General features: G+C 40.9%; 1 protein-coding gene across 3 annotated transcripts in view; it reads left to right on the top strand.

The window, feature by feature from the left end:
* Positions 1-15,493, top strand: part of bahcc1b (BAH domain and coiled-coil containing 1b) — an 87,754-nt gene that overhangs the window by 13,276 nt on the left and 58,985 nt on the right. Inside the window, exon 1 of one of the 3 annotated variants that reach the window (XM_088283853.1) lies at positions 14,752-14,873. The exons of 1 other annotated variant lie outside the window; for it this stretch is intronic. The gene's annotated coding sequence lies outside the window, so the exon portion shown is untranslated. Of the gene's footprint in view, positions 1-14,751; positions 14,952-15,493 lie in introns of those variants that run through there. One more of the 3 variants, XM_088283851.1, reaches the window with a different exon arrangement.

Raw genomic sequence — 15,493 nt, 5'->3', positions numbered from 1 at the left:
CAGCTCACAGAGATTAATGGAATAAAGGCAAGAGAATTGCGTGTGCGCGCACGGTGCGTCGGTGTGTGTGTGTGTGTCAGTCAATCCACTGCAAAAAAATCAATATTCCTCTATGATAAATCTCTTTTGCTGTTGGACTTACCGGTACATGGCCATCAGAACTTAAATTTGACGCATTGTGAACTGCAGTCCAACTTGCCAGTTAATTAGACAAATCCGTTTTGAATTGTAGTATTTGACTTGTGTGTGAATCGGCTCCTTTTGATCATTTCCGCGTTTATTTTATTTTTTTTTTTTCAAAGCCTGAAAAGACTGTTCAACGCTTTGAAATCGTCTTTGTGCTCCGGCATAGAGTAAATTTGCTCACCGTTGCAGTCATAAACACGTTGGCACAATGTTTCATTGAATTCTTTCTGTACTATTGAATAAGTAAAAGCTTGATGCAGATCATTTGATTATAAAAAGTTAAAAAAAAAATAGGCTCATTGTTTTATTTCCCCTGGTAAAACGAGACTACAACTTATGACCTAGCGGCTAGATTTCCTTACTCTAAAATGTTTATTTGTTCCATTAGGACCATGAATTCATAATCACGTGAGAAGTCGTCCTTTTTTTTTTTCCAGGCTCATTTCAGTCCATTGGTGGGTTGACCCGCAATGGACAGACGCACTCAGCAGGTGGCCACTTACATTTCTGTCAATTGAGTTGGCTTGCTTTTCATAATCGGAATAAATTTATCGACACACGATCAACGTTGTGAACACTGGATTAAAGAAAATTTACATGATGCTTCTGAAGAGGTTTGTTAGGGTTTTAATGAACACACACACACACATATATATATATATATTAACTTTATTAACTTTCAGTCATAAGATCAATGAAAAAAAAAAAAGAAATTCTTGTTGTTCAAAATTGTTTTTCTTTGTGCGGGTCATGTCAACCTGCAAAGGATGAATCGAGGCAACATGGGCTCTTGTTGTTTATTGATTTATTTATTTTTTTTCCCCTTGATTGCTGAAAACGTTGTCGAATGATTTATGCAGTTGTGCAAGTGGGCTCATGAAATGTTACTGCACGTATTTCAAAACTGAGCTTAACCCAAATTAGTTGTTTTAAAGGAATGTGCGACGTGCATAATTGAAATGCAACTATGGAGAAAAAAAAGTACGACTGAAGACTAATTGACTACATTTGCAATGCGCATTTTTTTTTTCTTTTTCACATGACAATAGAATCATCCAAACAGGTTGGAATTGTTTATGGACACATCCCTTTTTTTTTTTTTTCCCCTTTCCCCATTTACCAATGTCATGCCGTGAGCTTTCTGGACCCGTTTTTTTTGCCCTCCACCGTGTCACAAATGAGCAATTTAACCCACTTTGACCTAAAAATACAACATGCAAGACAAACCTGGTTATTTGAGCAGGCCTTTTTCGAACAAAGGCACACACAGACGCTTGCCCCTCCTGGACTAAATTTGGTAAACCGTGCGGGCTCCTGCATATTTTACCCAGTATTTCTGCCCATGATTGCAAATTCGGAGATCCCACCGTGTGAGAACGCCAATTTATCTTTCATTGCGGTAAATCGCAGTGGAGACTGCATTTAATTGAGTTTATATTGTGTTTCTTAGCTGGGTGCCTTCTCGCTATAGGGTGGGGGAGTTCTCCCAGTAGCAGCAGCAGGGGCTGAGGGGAGGTGTGTGTGTGTATGTGTGTGTTGAGGGTTGGGAGAGAGGAGGGGGGGGGGGTGATGGGACCCGACCACCACCTCTTGACAGCTCCGCCTCTGACTAACTACTAGTGAAAACCTCTCATGTATAATGTGTTTGCATCTGCAGCAGTACTCACAAGCCACTTGCACCATGACAAAGCTCCGTCCAAATGTCTGCTTTCACAAAAAGTAACATTTTGATCTCGTGGAGGTGTCTTCAATTAAAAATTTTTACTCATGTCGTTATTTGTACCTTGAAATATGATGTCGTTTGGGTCTACGTCCAAACTACAACCATCTTTTAATCCAGCGGATCACATTAGCTGGTGCCGGTGTGCCTCAAATTGCGGCAGGCTCGTTTATATTAGTATAAAAGTAACTTTTTTTTTAGATAAAAGACCTCCTCTGAAGAAAATAGTAAATGGTAATGGTGTGCCATTTTACCATGTTTTCATTTAATTAGCTTAATCTGACTCATGTGTTTAAAATGGGAAAAACAGCATGAAGAAAAACAGAGGACGTCTTATTCATCAAAAGCAAAAGTGAGGAAACTGTTGTGTTGCTATTAGCAGCGTGTAATGAAAAAGGCCCGCTCCCCCAGACTTAATGATGGTCTCTTATATTCCACTTCAAAGCTTCATCATTTAGTTCATTTGCCTCTCTTAATGGGCTGTGATGTCATTATAGGACACCGGGTATATGGATCACGTGATTGTTGTCTGGTCAACCAGTTCCAGCTCGGCCGAGCGGGCTCTGTTCTTCTCGGTACTAACCCAACATGTCCCCATATAACCCAGAGGACTCACATTCATTAGAAGAGACACACACGCACGCTACCAGTTATTGTTAAATGCATTTTATTATTTTTTAACCCCACCCACATCACAATTAATTTGGATTACAAAATGTAAGAAAACATATATGGTAATTTGATTGTAAATAAAAAAACATGAATTCACATCATACATTTTTGTAATATTGTAGATGGACATATACACACACACACACACACGCACACACGTTTACTACTCGTGTATATACTTGTATGTTCAAAATATAATTAAGAATTCTAATAGAGTCAGATCACAATAATCCATCAAATAATACAATGTGAAATGTATTTAATATAACAGAATATGCAATTGTGCTCTTAAGTTTACACACCCTGGCAGAATATGTAAGATATCCGTGTAAGCAGGCAAAATAAACTCAAAAGTTCAATTTATTAACATTACATTTTTCGACAAAAATGCTCAGAGTTCACAAATTCTGAGCGGATATGTCAACCTTTAAGCACAACTGTCGTATTTAAAAGCAGGCATTAATTAGAATCATGCATATAAATATAGCACAGTATTGTTTATTTTAAGACGGTTTATTTCAAAAGTATTTTTAATGGTTAAAAGAAATTAACTCATTAAACTTCACTTAATGTGATGTAATCACAAGCAAATTAATGGTGCGATTATTATTTGCATCTGATTGTTATAAGCACTCCAAAATTGCACGGTAGTCCCTATTTATTTATTTATTTATTTATTTAAACAGACGTGAGCAGGCTTTGTTGAGATTTTCAAAAATAAACGATCAAGCTTCCACGCAGGAACACGAACACGCGCGTTCTCATCCTACGATTCAACAAAGCTGCCACAGATCGCTCGTGCAGAGCGTGAAATAATCCTCTCACACACACGTAGAGAAAGAGAACGTGGATTATTTAATTTTTTTGTGTCCAAAATGTAACATTGAAATCCAAAATTGCGAATAAAATAATAAGGATAATACATGTGCATTTTAATCAAGCGGTCGTGTAGGTTGTGCGGGGATTGCTACAACTAAAAGCGTGTTCTTCAAAGTCGGTCCACTCTGTGTAATTATGTAAAGTGCAGCCAGTCTGTAATTTCACATTTGCGGAAGTCTGTTGAATTTAGAGAGCGATGCGACATCAAATGAGACAAAACAAGAAGAGGCGCCGCCGTTTAGCAATATTGAGGGGGAAAAATGAAAGATTGGGACGTTTCTGTGGAGCTTTATGAGACTTTTCCATAGAAACACGCACACACACACCCCCACGCACACCCCCACCCCCACACACACACACGCGAGATTATGTTCTCATAGTGATGACTATGTTCAAGATTTTAATTACAATTTAGTTTCCTTTTCCTCGTTTACAATCAAGACACGTTCATAAAAAATATATAAATGTCAAGTCAATTATACTTAAAATTTGGCACGGGAGGTCATAGAAATACTGAATATTTGAGGGTAAATTAAACACACACACACACACGCGATTATGTTCTCATTCTGTGACAATTCATGTTTAGGATTTTAATTTGAATTTAGGTTGATTTTCCTCTTTTAAAATTAAGACACTGTGGAAGAAATAAAAATGTCAAGTCAATTATAGTTGCAATTTAAATGGAAAGGTCACAGGAATACTGCATGTTTTAGGGTAAACTAAACACACACACACACTCACACACAGACGCGCGGGCGTGGAGGATTGTTAAATAGTGATTATTTATTACTTTTACTACATTTGCTCACGTGCAACACGGTTATCCTGTGCTAGCTATTATTATTATATTCATCATTTATATACTGTAAAACTATATCGCACAAGTACATTTTAATTTTACAAATTACGATGTCATATTTTTCACTGTTATTTTCGACCAATCAATAGTTGAAATAATAGTGACTTTTTATTATCTGCCATGTTATTGGAAACAATTAAATTAATTGCACGATATAGCTAATTCAAATTTATAATTCTATACGTAATTTTAAATGAACCACTATGTTTAATAACGTAGGTGTGTTAATATGTTTTAATTAAGCGCGGCAACAATGAATTGATTAGCTTCCTCACCTGTGCAAATGCAAAAAAAAAAAAAAAAAAAAAGGGATGGCTGATGGATCGTCCAGTTTGCATGCTGCTGTCCTCCTCGTCCGTCCACATTCTTGGTAAAAAGTGTAACATGAAACCACAGCAAAAGAAATCTCCTCTTGCAGAAAAACGGCGTTCGAAAATGGCGCCGTGCCGCAGAGGGGGCGTCTGTGGGAGGAGAGGTGGAGGATAGGGGAGAAGGGGGGGGGGGGGGCGTCTCCGCTATGGAGCTGCAGTCTTTTCTTCCACCCCCAACCCCCACACACACGCAGAATTCTAAAAACCGTCCCGGAATTCGTCAACCAAACACGGACAGCCATCGCTTGATTTCCCGCCCTTGCTCTGGTAGAGAGATTGGCCACCGCGCGGAGGTGTTACGCCCGGGAGAAAGCCTCGCTTGTCCGCTTCGTCTCCCGTGCGTGCGCTCCCATCCCCCCCATTCCGATTGTCCCCCCCCCCCCCCCCCCCCCCCCCCCACAGTCCACGACAACTCGAGACTTCTCCAATCGCTTCCTTTTCGTCGTCTATCCGCCACGTTCTCTTTTTCGCAATCGTTTTTGCTGCCACGTCGTCCCCGTCCTCGAGCGGGGCACTGAGCCCCGTTGTGACCGCGTCTCGTGGTAGCCAGGCGGCATGTAGTGCGGGGGGCTTCCGCGGGAGAGCTGTGAAGAGGGGATCGCTCGCTCTTTCTCTCCCGCCACGGAGGAGCGAAGAAGGGGGAGGAGGAGGGGGGAAGGAGGATAGCTTGGAGGGAGCCCCAGCATGTTGTGGGTGTGTGTGCGCATTAGAATGGTTGCTAGGAAATCCTTTTTGTGTGTGTGCGCGTGAGGGAGGGCAGGGGAGGATCTACATGTAGGATGAGAAAACAGGCAGCTGCAATAAAGATTTAAAAAAAAAAAAAAAAAGAAAAATTCATCTCGTTTCAAATATAGATTTTGGTTTGTCGGTTCTTTTTTAAGGTATAATGTACGGATTTGGTGCACACTATTTGTAGGGCGTGGATAGTGTGTGGGGAGCTTTGTTGTGTGCATTCATACGTGCACACAGGCTTTGAATAAATCTCCACATGCTTTGGGGACATTGCATTTTTGAAGGTGTTGGATGAATGCATGGAGTGGTGTGCGAGAAATAAAAAAAAAAACTGTCCAGAAAAGTATTGACCTCGGCTATATATGAACTTTTTACATATTGAAATAATGATCTTACTCCATTTACTCACAAATGGACTTTTCAAGGTGCTATCTGGGCCTTGGTAGTTGAACACAAAGCTACTTTTTTTGGTTGTATAAAAGGCATGTTCACCTATGTTGATATAAAAAGTCTACACACCCCCTGTTCAAATATCCTTTTTTGTGATGTAAAAAATTGGACCAAGAAAAAAATCTGGGGGAAACTTTTCAACTCATTTGGGGAAAAAACGTTTTAGAAAAGGGAAGTAAAATAAACAACTAAGATAATGTGGTTGCATAAGTGTGCACACCCTCCCGATAACTAATGTGTGGCCTGTGTTCAAAATGACATTCATGTTCTATAGGAGTCAGCACACCATTTAAAATGCCTCTTATTGACCCCAGAAAAAAATTCTGCTGACTTTTTTTTGTTTTCTAGTCAAGTCCTGAATGTTTTTATGCAATCACTGATTTGCAACTGTTCAGCATTCTCTCTAGTTTGACTAAGGCTCAAGAAAAGTGATGCTGCTACCACAATTTCTTTTGGTGATGAGCAATTTTGTTTGTGCAAAACATCCCTTTTGGAATTATGACTAAAAGTTCACGACGTTGATTTCATTGAAACGTCACAAAAACCTGACATTTGAACAGGGGTGTGTAGACTTTTTACATTTTTCTTTGCTGAGATTTTTCAAATGTCCACGATGTGTAGAGTGAATGCTATTTTGTGTTTGTTTCTGTTGGTATTTTCAGATAAATCACTCTCTGCTTGCCAAACTGTCAATCCTCACCTATGTAAATGCACCCCCGAGGGCAACCGATTTATCTGCTTCACCCCCACACCTACATAAAGACACACACTTGCCCCACACCCCAACCCATCTCACCCTCTCCTCTTCCTCCGTGCCCCACTGTAACCTCCTTCCCCTCGCGCGGAGATAGATGGCCCATATCCCCTTTGTTTGGATGCAAATGGACTTTAACCCCAAATTAATGGATAACTCCCCAGAATGGCTGCTAATGCAACACTCAAATGATGCACGCACACTTTCACCTTCAGCCACATTGTCGTAATTAATTATCAAGTCCATAAAGGCAAAAAAAGGAAAATTCCCGATTACTGCCATTGATTAATAAAAGCGTCCCGCCACGCTAAAAAAGTCAAGCGCCCATCAAGATTCTATGGTATTTTCCCTCATAGAAGCAGCACTTCATTGCTAAACTCACAAACTACTTTTGAGTTTAGCAGATCTCAACTGTACATGGGAGTCATCCAGCAGAGACTTGACTTTGTCCTCTTCAGGAGGTGAAATGCATGCTCTGTTGCGTTAAGATCTGGTGATTGCCTTTGCCAGTCTTAAAAACTTCAACTCTTGATGAAGTCCTCTGTTGCGTTGGGCTATTGTCGACCCTGTTGAAATTTGCCCTCTTTTTATTTATTTTTTTTTTAAATTTCTCTCTGGGATGAGTGTTCCCAAAATTTAACAAAAAGGGGCACTGGAAACAGCATGGAAAAAAAAAAACTACTGCCAGCATTTATAGTGCAGGACCATCACATTGTTGTAATTCTATTTTCATTTTATGTGCGCTTGTTTGAACTTTGGCTCCTTGTTGGATCCTGTGCCAAGTGCTGGGGGATGATGACAGGCGCTCGGGGTTGAACATGAAGCGGGGTGTAGGAACAGCGATATAGATATGATCCCGCCCCTATTAGCTGTGGCGCCATGCTGCTCCACAACATTACCGCAGCACTAAAATTTTATTTTAGTAGGCCCGTTCACTCCGGTTGATCACAAACGGTGTGGGGGTCGCTTTAAGGTTTGCATCTGTATCCATGTATAAAATATTTCTCTTCCGTGTGTACCTGTCACTGTCGCAATCAACGACATCCCCGCCCCTTTGTCGGTCTGCCTCAGGATAGCAGCAAACGGCATTATGTCAAAATTCATCTTGGGAAGAGGCCACTTGTTGCTGGAGATGACGAAAGCCGGCCGAGGGAACCACCGAGTGAGGTGATGGATGTTTTATGCCTCATGTAAAATTCCTCCGACAACATGTCACATAAACAGAGCTGTTGTTACGAACACATCTGAGTGGATGTTCGAATAAAAGCGAGACTAGTTTTGCAGATGTGGGTAACGGTAGCGTGTTTTCATGTGTGAAGCACGTGTGTTTATTTAAAAATACACTCTGCGGCCAGAACATGAGGGACACCTGCACAAACTAATGACAGTTTGATTGACAGCGAGAGAGGTACGCAGTGAACATTGTTTATTATTGTGGCGCTTCGACACGAAGAATGAGTTCGACGTAAACCAGTAACCGAGTGGGAAATGGTGCGTTTGTGGTTAGTTTGAACGTGCCCCAAAATAATTTGCAATAAATTATTACCAACACACCCCGGTTCAAATGTCAGGTTTTTGTGATATTAGAAAAGGGAGCCCAAGATAATTGATTTTTCAATGTTTTCTACCATTAATCTGTACAACTCAAGTGGGATGAAAAAAAAAGATGAAATATTTTAAGAAGAGGCAAAGTAAAAATAATTGGCTGCAATAACTTCAAAAATTACGATGTGGCTGTGTTCAGATATTATTATATCGTATTTTGATTAAAATCAAACTTTTTCTGATTTATTTTTTTTTATTTATTTTTTTACAAAAGTGAAAGATTGAAAGGCGTATTTATTTGAGAATATTGTCTTATTTAGTAGAGGGGTGTTTTTACAGAATAAAAGCTTAAATATTCTGAGAAAAAGCTTTTTATTATTATTATATTTATTATTATTATTGTAAAAAAATCATCATCATCATTTGAATTTTTTTTTTAAAAATGTGACTTTTATTAGCTTATTAAACTTTAACTTTAATACCATTGCAGCTATCTTGACCTTATTGTAAAAAATTCTAAAAAAAATTTCTCTAAAAACGGAATTTGCATTTTTCATTTTTTGACGTTTTCTTTCTTTGAATGCAACATTATAGCATTTGAGGAGACATAAGTTATATTTCATTTTGTTGCTCTGTTTACAATGAGCATACAATTGTGATTCTGTTTCTAATAAGGATGAAGAAATCCTGCCGTAGGTTTAAGGTTCACATTTCGACAAAGACCACAATACGTGCACTTCATCGAGCGTGCGCGTGTTTTATTGTTTTCTCATGTGAGTCAATGGAATACTCACACATGAACATTTGATCCTCTGAACTCTCCCTCAACTCCAAGTCATTCGTCACTGCTCGTATCATCACATTCACTCGGTCCCATGATCAGCAAAGGTTGTGCGCTCCAGTGAGAGTTTTTTTTCTTTTTTTTTTAATTGCTCAACACAACAATTATCACTTTTGGGCTGACTTTGATCCTCTTTGTTTTCACTCACGTGGTCTGTGCAGGTTGGAAGAAGCATTTAACTGACCTTAGGCTGACCTAAGGGTGGGCAAAGTATGGCTTGTGGGCCGCATGCGGCCTGCTCTTTTTTAATCCGGCCCACTGAATGTTTGCATTATCAAGAGTTTGTAATTTATTTACAATTAGTTGATGCATTCTGATGTGCCAAAGATGAACCCAAAGATGCCTTAAATTTAATTAAATTAAACAGATTGATCAAGAATGCACATTTAGTCGGTTTCAATTCTCAGTCAGCCTTCTTGTTTGTTGAACCCCAAAAAATTCCAGCTGCCTCAATTCAACAGTTCCACACAGTGAGACAACTCGAGACACCGCAACAGGAGTAGAGTAAAAAACGAGTTGACCCGCTTTTTGGCTCCAACTGATGCTATCAGCCTTGAGTTGACCGCTGACCTCGCATATGTCCACCGCAACACACACTTCCCTTTATCCCCGGCGAGGCCGTGACTGAGATCGCATGACCGGCCAGGCCCGGTCCGGCCTGGCCTGGCCACGCCGCTCTGCTCCGCGTGACTTCACTACAGATGGCTGGGTGAATTCTAAAAGGGAGAAACCAATTTTTTTTAATTTTTTTATTTAATGATTGGAAGACTGCTAAAGACGGGTTAGAAGGAGAACAAGTGGACTCGTCAGCAGACAGCGAGGAGGGGAGGGAGCTGACAAAGCTGGCTTTGTCTCTCTTCCGGCTGCTCCATTAGCAGCTGCAATGTAAAAAAAAAATAAAATAAAATTGGAATAGATGGACGATGGTGGGGAAGGGGTCTTATTGGCCCGGCTTCACGTTCAAGTGATGTCTGTTTGTCTCCTGAGTACGATGCAGTTTAATGCCGCCAAGTCGGATATGCATATACACGCCATATAAGTCACAAAGACATACAGTGTGGTCGATCAGCGCTAAAAGGAACCACTGTGCGTCCGGTGATGTCATCGTCTTTTTATGACGGCTTCGAAAATGTGTGGGAAGACGAGCGATTTTAGTGGACTGGCAAGAAGTCACATCCCAGGATGCTTTGCTGTCTTAGCTCACCCCTTTTGTGGCTCTGGCAACTCACCTACGGGGACCGCTATAAACTTGAAGGAGGGCCTTGTGTGTTTGTGTGTGTGTGTGTGCGTGCCTCTGAGGCAAACATCCGCCGCTCTCCAAAAATCGCATGACCGTGTAAAAACGGTAGAAAGCGGCACCGTCTTCACGTCTGGTGCCACCTTTCAGAGGTTTCCCTTTGCCAAAAAGAAGCTGGAAGCTAAAATTGGAACCAGAGGCAGATTTAACGTCTGATTCTTAACGCATCGCAGCTGTCTCACACACACACACACACGTTACGGTTAGCAGCAGTATTACAGCATATAGCAAATGACAAGCGTCAGTTGTAAATCCCCCGCATTTGTCCAAGTTCATCATGATTTCATTTTACGCACCTGCCTACTAAATGGTGGCAGCGAACTCAATTCAACTCCCTCCGCAATAAGCAGCAGCTTGGCAAACCGTGAACAGTTTTCCTCCAAAAAAGGGGCTTGGCGTTAACAGTCAGACTAAAACAAATTACTCATTGTGTATCTAAAACAACCTAGTTTGCCTTTGAAAGCATCCGCTTGGCGTAATGCTCACAAATTGAGCACAAACGGTGGAGCAGCACATTTAGAAAGCGAATAAAACAACCCTTCCAGGCATGGATTCTTTATCCTCTGTGAAAAATGAAGATTCCGGTGACTGTGCAGTACGATGTATTTCGAAACAAATCCCTGAAGTCACTTTACAAGGTCTCTCAAGTATTTTATTTTTAAAAAGGCAAAGTAGCATTGTCTTCTCAGAAGCTGGCTTGTTTTGTGATGAATATTACAGATGTTTCCTGTGTACATGTGGTTGGCGCATAATGATAAGGCCCACTGTGAATACACTGGACATTTGACTATTTCAAGACGTTCACAGCTTCAAAGCAAAAAAAAAAAAAAAAAAAATCTTTCCTGCTCTGAGAAAAGGAATGGATTTTTACAAATATGTATTTATGTATGAGAACAACCCGACATGTGTAGGACTAGACCACTGAAGTATGTTTAGCCAACACGGCGAGAGAAAGAGAGAGGGCTTCAGCGGTAAAGCGGCCTTGGTCGGGATTGTTCTAATGAGGAGCGAAGGGTCGAGTTTCAGGGCTGCAGGCGTTCCGAGTTTGACTGAACGCACCACAATTGTTCCTCATCCGAGTTGAAATAGATGGATGGGGTGAGTATGTGGATGGCATCTATTTAACCATTCAGTCAGGGGTCAGTTTGAGCGCGCTCTCCTGTTACAGCTTGGTTGAAAAACAAGAATCGAGAGGTGGGAGGTGGGTGGGGGGGGGCATTCAGATTATGACAGGAAGAAAACATGAGAAGCTTCCTTGAGCTTCGGCAGAGGAATTTTTAAATCAAACAGATGTCTTAAAGAGTCTGTCTGGAGCTTTCTGTTCTTGGAAGTTGTTGATTTCTTGCCAAAATGTTCTGCAAAATAGATATGATGGGTACGAAGATTTATTTTTTTTTTTTTTTTTGCTGAATCAGAAATGTTGCAAAAAATTTTTTCAAGGTTATTGTAAAGACAATGGAGCGGGAATCGGTATTTGTTTCGAGTGTCCACAAAACTAAACCAAAAAATACAGCGTAGCCTCTTGGGTCTCATACAATCTGTTCTGGGAAACTGGTCGACCTCCAATTTGTCTTCTTCCATATTTTTCCCTTCGGAAATAACGTGATATTTTATCTCATGCTTTACCATTCCCGGCTGTCATACAAATATAAAAATAAGTTAATTGAGGTGTAAGTGAAACGCCAACTAATACAAACTAAAATAAACCCTGTGCCTGCTTGAAAAAAGCTTAGTGTTGAGATGACAAATTGTGCATTTTTAATACAGCGGTGCCTTGAGATACGAGTTCAAATTGTTCAGTGACCATGTTTGTAACTCAAAACACTTGCAGACACACTGCTGCTTGATGAATTTTTGAAAGTAAAAATGTTTCCATTAATGAGCTATTTAAGCTGTAATAACAATGTTGACCACTAGATGGCAAGACTGTTTGTACTCCCCCCCGCCCCCCAGAGGAGAAGAACGGATCTGAGCAAAAAGCCAGGTCCAACCCTTTATAGTACATGTTAGAGCATTAAAATATATAAAGATACTTTGTACATTTTTTTTATTCAATTTATGAGGCTGAAGTGATATTACCTGTGTCCTCTGTAATGTAGTGGTAGGCGATTATAGTCAAATATAAATAGACTTCAGAGTGGGTGAGGCCGATGTTGACACCTTCCTCTCCTTCTCATCAATCATCACGACATGAAAGCATTCAGCATAGTGTGTGTGTGAGCGTGTTTGTGACAGCTTGGCTATGCCAAGTAGTTTCATAATTTCAACATAGAGAAAGGGCTGCTTTGGAATAGAACGACTCTGCTTGAGCTTGGCGAGTTTATTTGAACGGAGTTGCCTGTCGGGGCTTGTAAAGGGCTGATCTTTTTGGTGGATGTTATGCGGTTAGATTTTTTTCCCTCCCCTTTCACTGTTATTTACTATATCAGGCTTGATGGGCCTATAGACTGTAATCTGTCAGTTGGTCAGTACTTTACAGTACAGTGGTGCCCTGAGATACAGGTTGAATTTGGTCTGTGACTACGCTTTTAATCTTAAAGGGGAAGTCAACCTAAAAAAAAAAAATCTTTGTTTGACGCAGGCCCACTAGTTGAAACATGTCATATTGGTGTAGTAAGAGTAGTAGTAAAATCCTCCTGTTTTTAACCATCTCAGGGGACGGCCATTTTGTAACTTCTGTCGACTGAAGATGACATCACAGTAGGTCAGGACTCAGATAACGACCATTCATGGCTCTGTTTCAGAAAACGGTGAGCCGTGAAACAGTTGTCTTGGTGTGTTACTGTTGGCCAGGCACTCTGAAAACTACCCGGTCAAAAGTAACCCAAAATGGATGATTTAGCTAACCCAGGGCTGGGTCCAGAAGGGACAAAGCCAATACTGGGTTATTCATGCCCTCCAGCTCATTGGGAGAACTGATGAGTTAAATCTATCATGAAATGGATTGCCAGGTTATCATAATAAAATAATACAAATTAAAATAACATGTTTTCTAGAATATTTTCCCCTGTCAGTGGTCGCCACAGCAAGTCATTGATATGTTTGGTGCAATGTTACACTTCCAGATACGACCCTGTTTGTTTGCCCCAAAAAAGTAACCCAACATTGGGTCAAAGTGACTCAATCTGATTAAAATACAATCTTCAACCCAATCTGCCTGGCCAGGAAAACAGCCAGACGTTTTTTTTGTGTGTGTGTGTGTGTGTACACACAACAACAACTGGCCGTTACAATATGTGCATGTGCGCATTTATGTAAGATGTATCAACAATTTTACCTTTAAAAAAAAAGATTTTGCACTGACAGGGATGTGCTAATTCTGTGACTTGAGGTGTGTCTATTAACTGAACAATTTTACGCAATGGCAAGTTTACGGGAAAATAATTGTAGTAGAATATAAATTTGATGCTGCGCAAAGGAGTCAAACTAAAACATACGATGACGTCATAATCGTGCGCTGTAGTGGGATGATTCTCATCCATTTGAATTCCTGTTTCACGTCTTATTTATTTTTTTTGCATGGGTGCTGTACCCCCAATAATGAAACACACCCCTCCTCTCCTAAATTCTTGTACACATCCTCGGCCTTTCGTCACGCTTCCGTGTTCGGGACGTGGCCACGCAGGGGTTAACGTGCCTGCGACGTGGAGCTGTTGCAGCGACGACCCGCGGGGGCAGTGCGTGGAGGAGGCTTGGGGGCGGGGGACGGGGGGCGGGGGAGTGCAACAACCGCCTGTTTCTTGCAGTTATTTCCTCGCTGCTCGTTTGTTTTACGTCTCCACTTATTCGGCACGTAAAACTGACCCACGAATGGAAATTGTTTACGTGTTTTTATTTTCCTCACTTTTTTTAAACTACGCGGCTGTTTGCAATCATTACGTCGCGGCAAAGCGGGGTCAAACTGCCCCCACTCTCTCTCTCGAATCGTGAGGCAAATTCACTTTTACGCACAAACTTGTCCGGACCGCTTGGAAGTGATCAAAGGCTGCAAGTGCGTGGAAAAATGCCGCGGACTTTAACGCCCGTGCTAAATGTTTATAGTTCTCCTCCAATTGGACCAGCGTGTGCGCGTCTCCGTCCAAAATGCTTGTAAAAGCTCAGCAATGTATCGGTGGGTTTTCTTTTTGCTTTAACGGGCGGCTGCACTCTGACCTCCTGACGGAAGTTCGATCTATTATTGGGTCAACTATTAATAAATAACACAGCAAATGACATATGGAGTGACTTTTGTTATAGGATCCACAAAGATTCTAACGAGCCTCGTCAATTTAAGATCCGGACTTTAATCATATTTGCAAACAAAACACTCAGATGGAAGTGTGTGCGTAATATTCGCCGGCAGGAGTGGAAGTGGGTGTAACTCGCACGATGATGTGCCTTTGCCCCCTCCCATGATTAAAAAAAAAATCAGAAAGCTGCATGAAAAGAAAGTGGAAGAAGGTTGTCTTGCCGTTGAGCTACTGACATAAATTGAAAAGCACACGACGTCACGGAGCCTCGCGTCCGCCGGATCCCGTGCTTGTCTTCGGGGAAAATCCCACGGCGTGGAAATTCAACTCAAGACGTAAGAATGGGCAACTATTTAACTGTGCGGATAGTTGAGCAACTTTAAAGTTCTGCAAAGACACGAAGTTGTATTTTGGTAGGTGTGTTGTTCAGTTTTTCTTTATTTATTTTTTGATTAAATCGTGTTTAAATTAGCTTGTGTAATTACAGCGTTGTGCGCTTCCAATAACAGATTTTTTTTTTTTTTTTTGCAGTTAAGCGTTTCTTTTCAATGGTTGCCAATTAAGTCAATGCAAATGGACGGATGGGTGTTTTATGGCTCTTACGTGACAAATTTGTCTTGGGAATCGAGTAAATGTTGGAAGGTTTGTCAATTTGGGGCCTCTCGAGGGCAATGTGGTGTCACGGAGTGGCGCGTCCACGCCGATTCAAGCATGTCAAATAGGCTCTCCTTTTTTTTTTTTTTTAACTTCACGTCATACAAGCTTGGCTCAATCTTGGGTTACACCAAGCTGTTTATTTGCATCTCGCTCACACACTCTGTGTTATCGTAAGCATCACGATGCAATCCTTCCCTCAGCCGAATTATCGAATAAAATAGAATCATTGTCCCTACAAAACAGGAAATACAAACATCTACTTTAAACAAAATCATACATTTTTGTTTTAGATTTAATT

This window comes from Idiotropiscis lumnitzeri, chromosome 20 (genome assembly GCF_059441095.1).
Source record: "Idiotropiscis lumnitzeri isolate Australia: NSW breed Sydney's pygmy pipehorse chromosome 20, RoL_Ilum_1.0, whole genome shotgun sequence".
Classification (NCBI taxonomy): domain Eukaryota; kingdom Metazoa; phylum Chordata; class Actinopteri; order Syngnathiformes; family Syngnathidae; genus Idiotropiscis; species Idiotropiscis lumnitzeri.
Note: the sequence above shows the minus strand (reverse complement) of the source record. Positions and strands in the feature narration are given on the sequence as shown.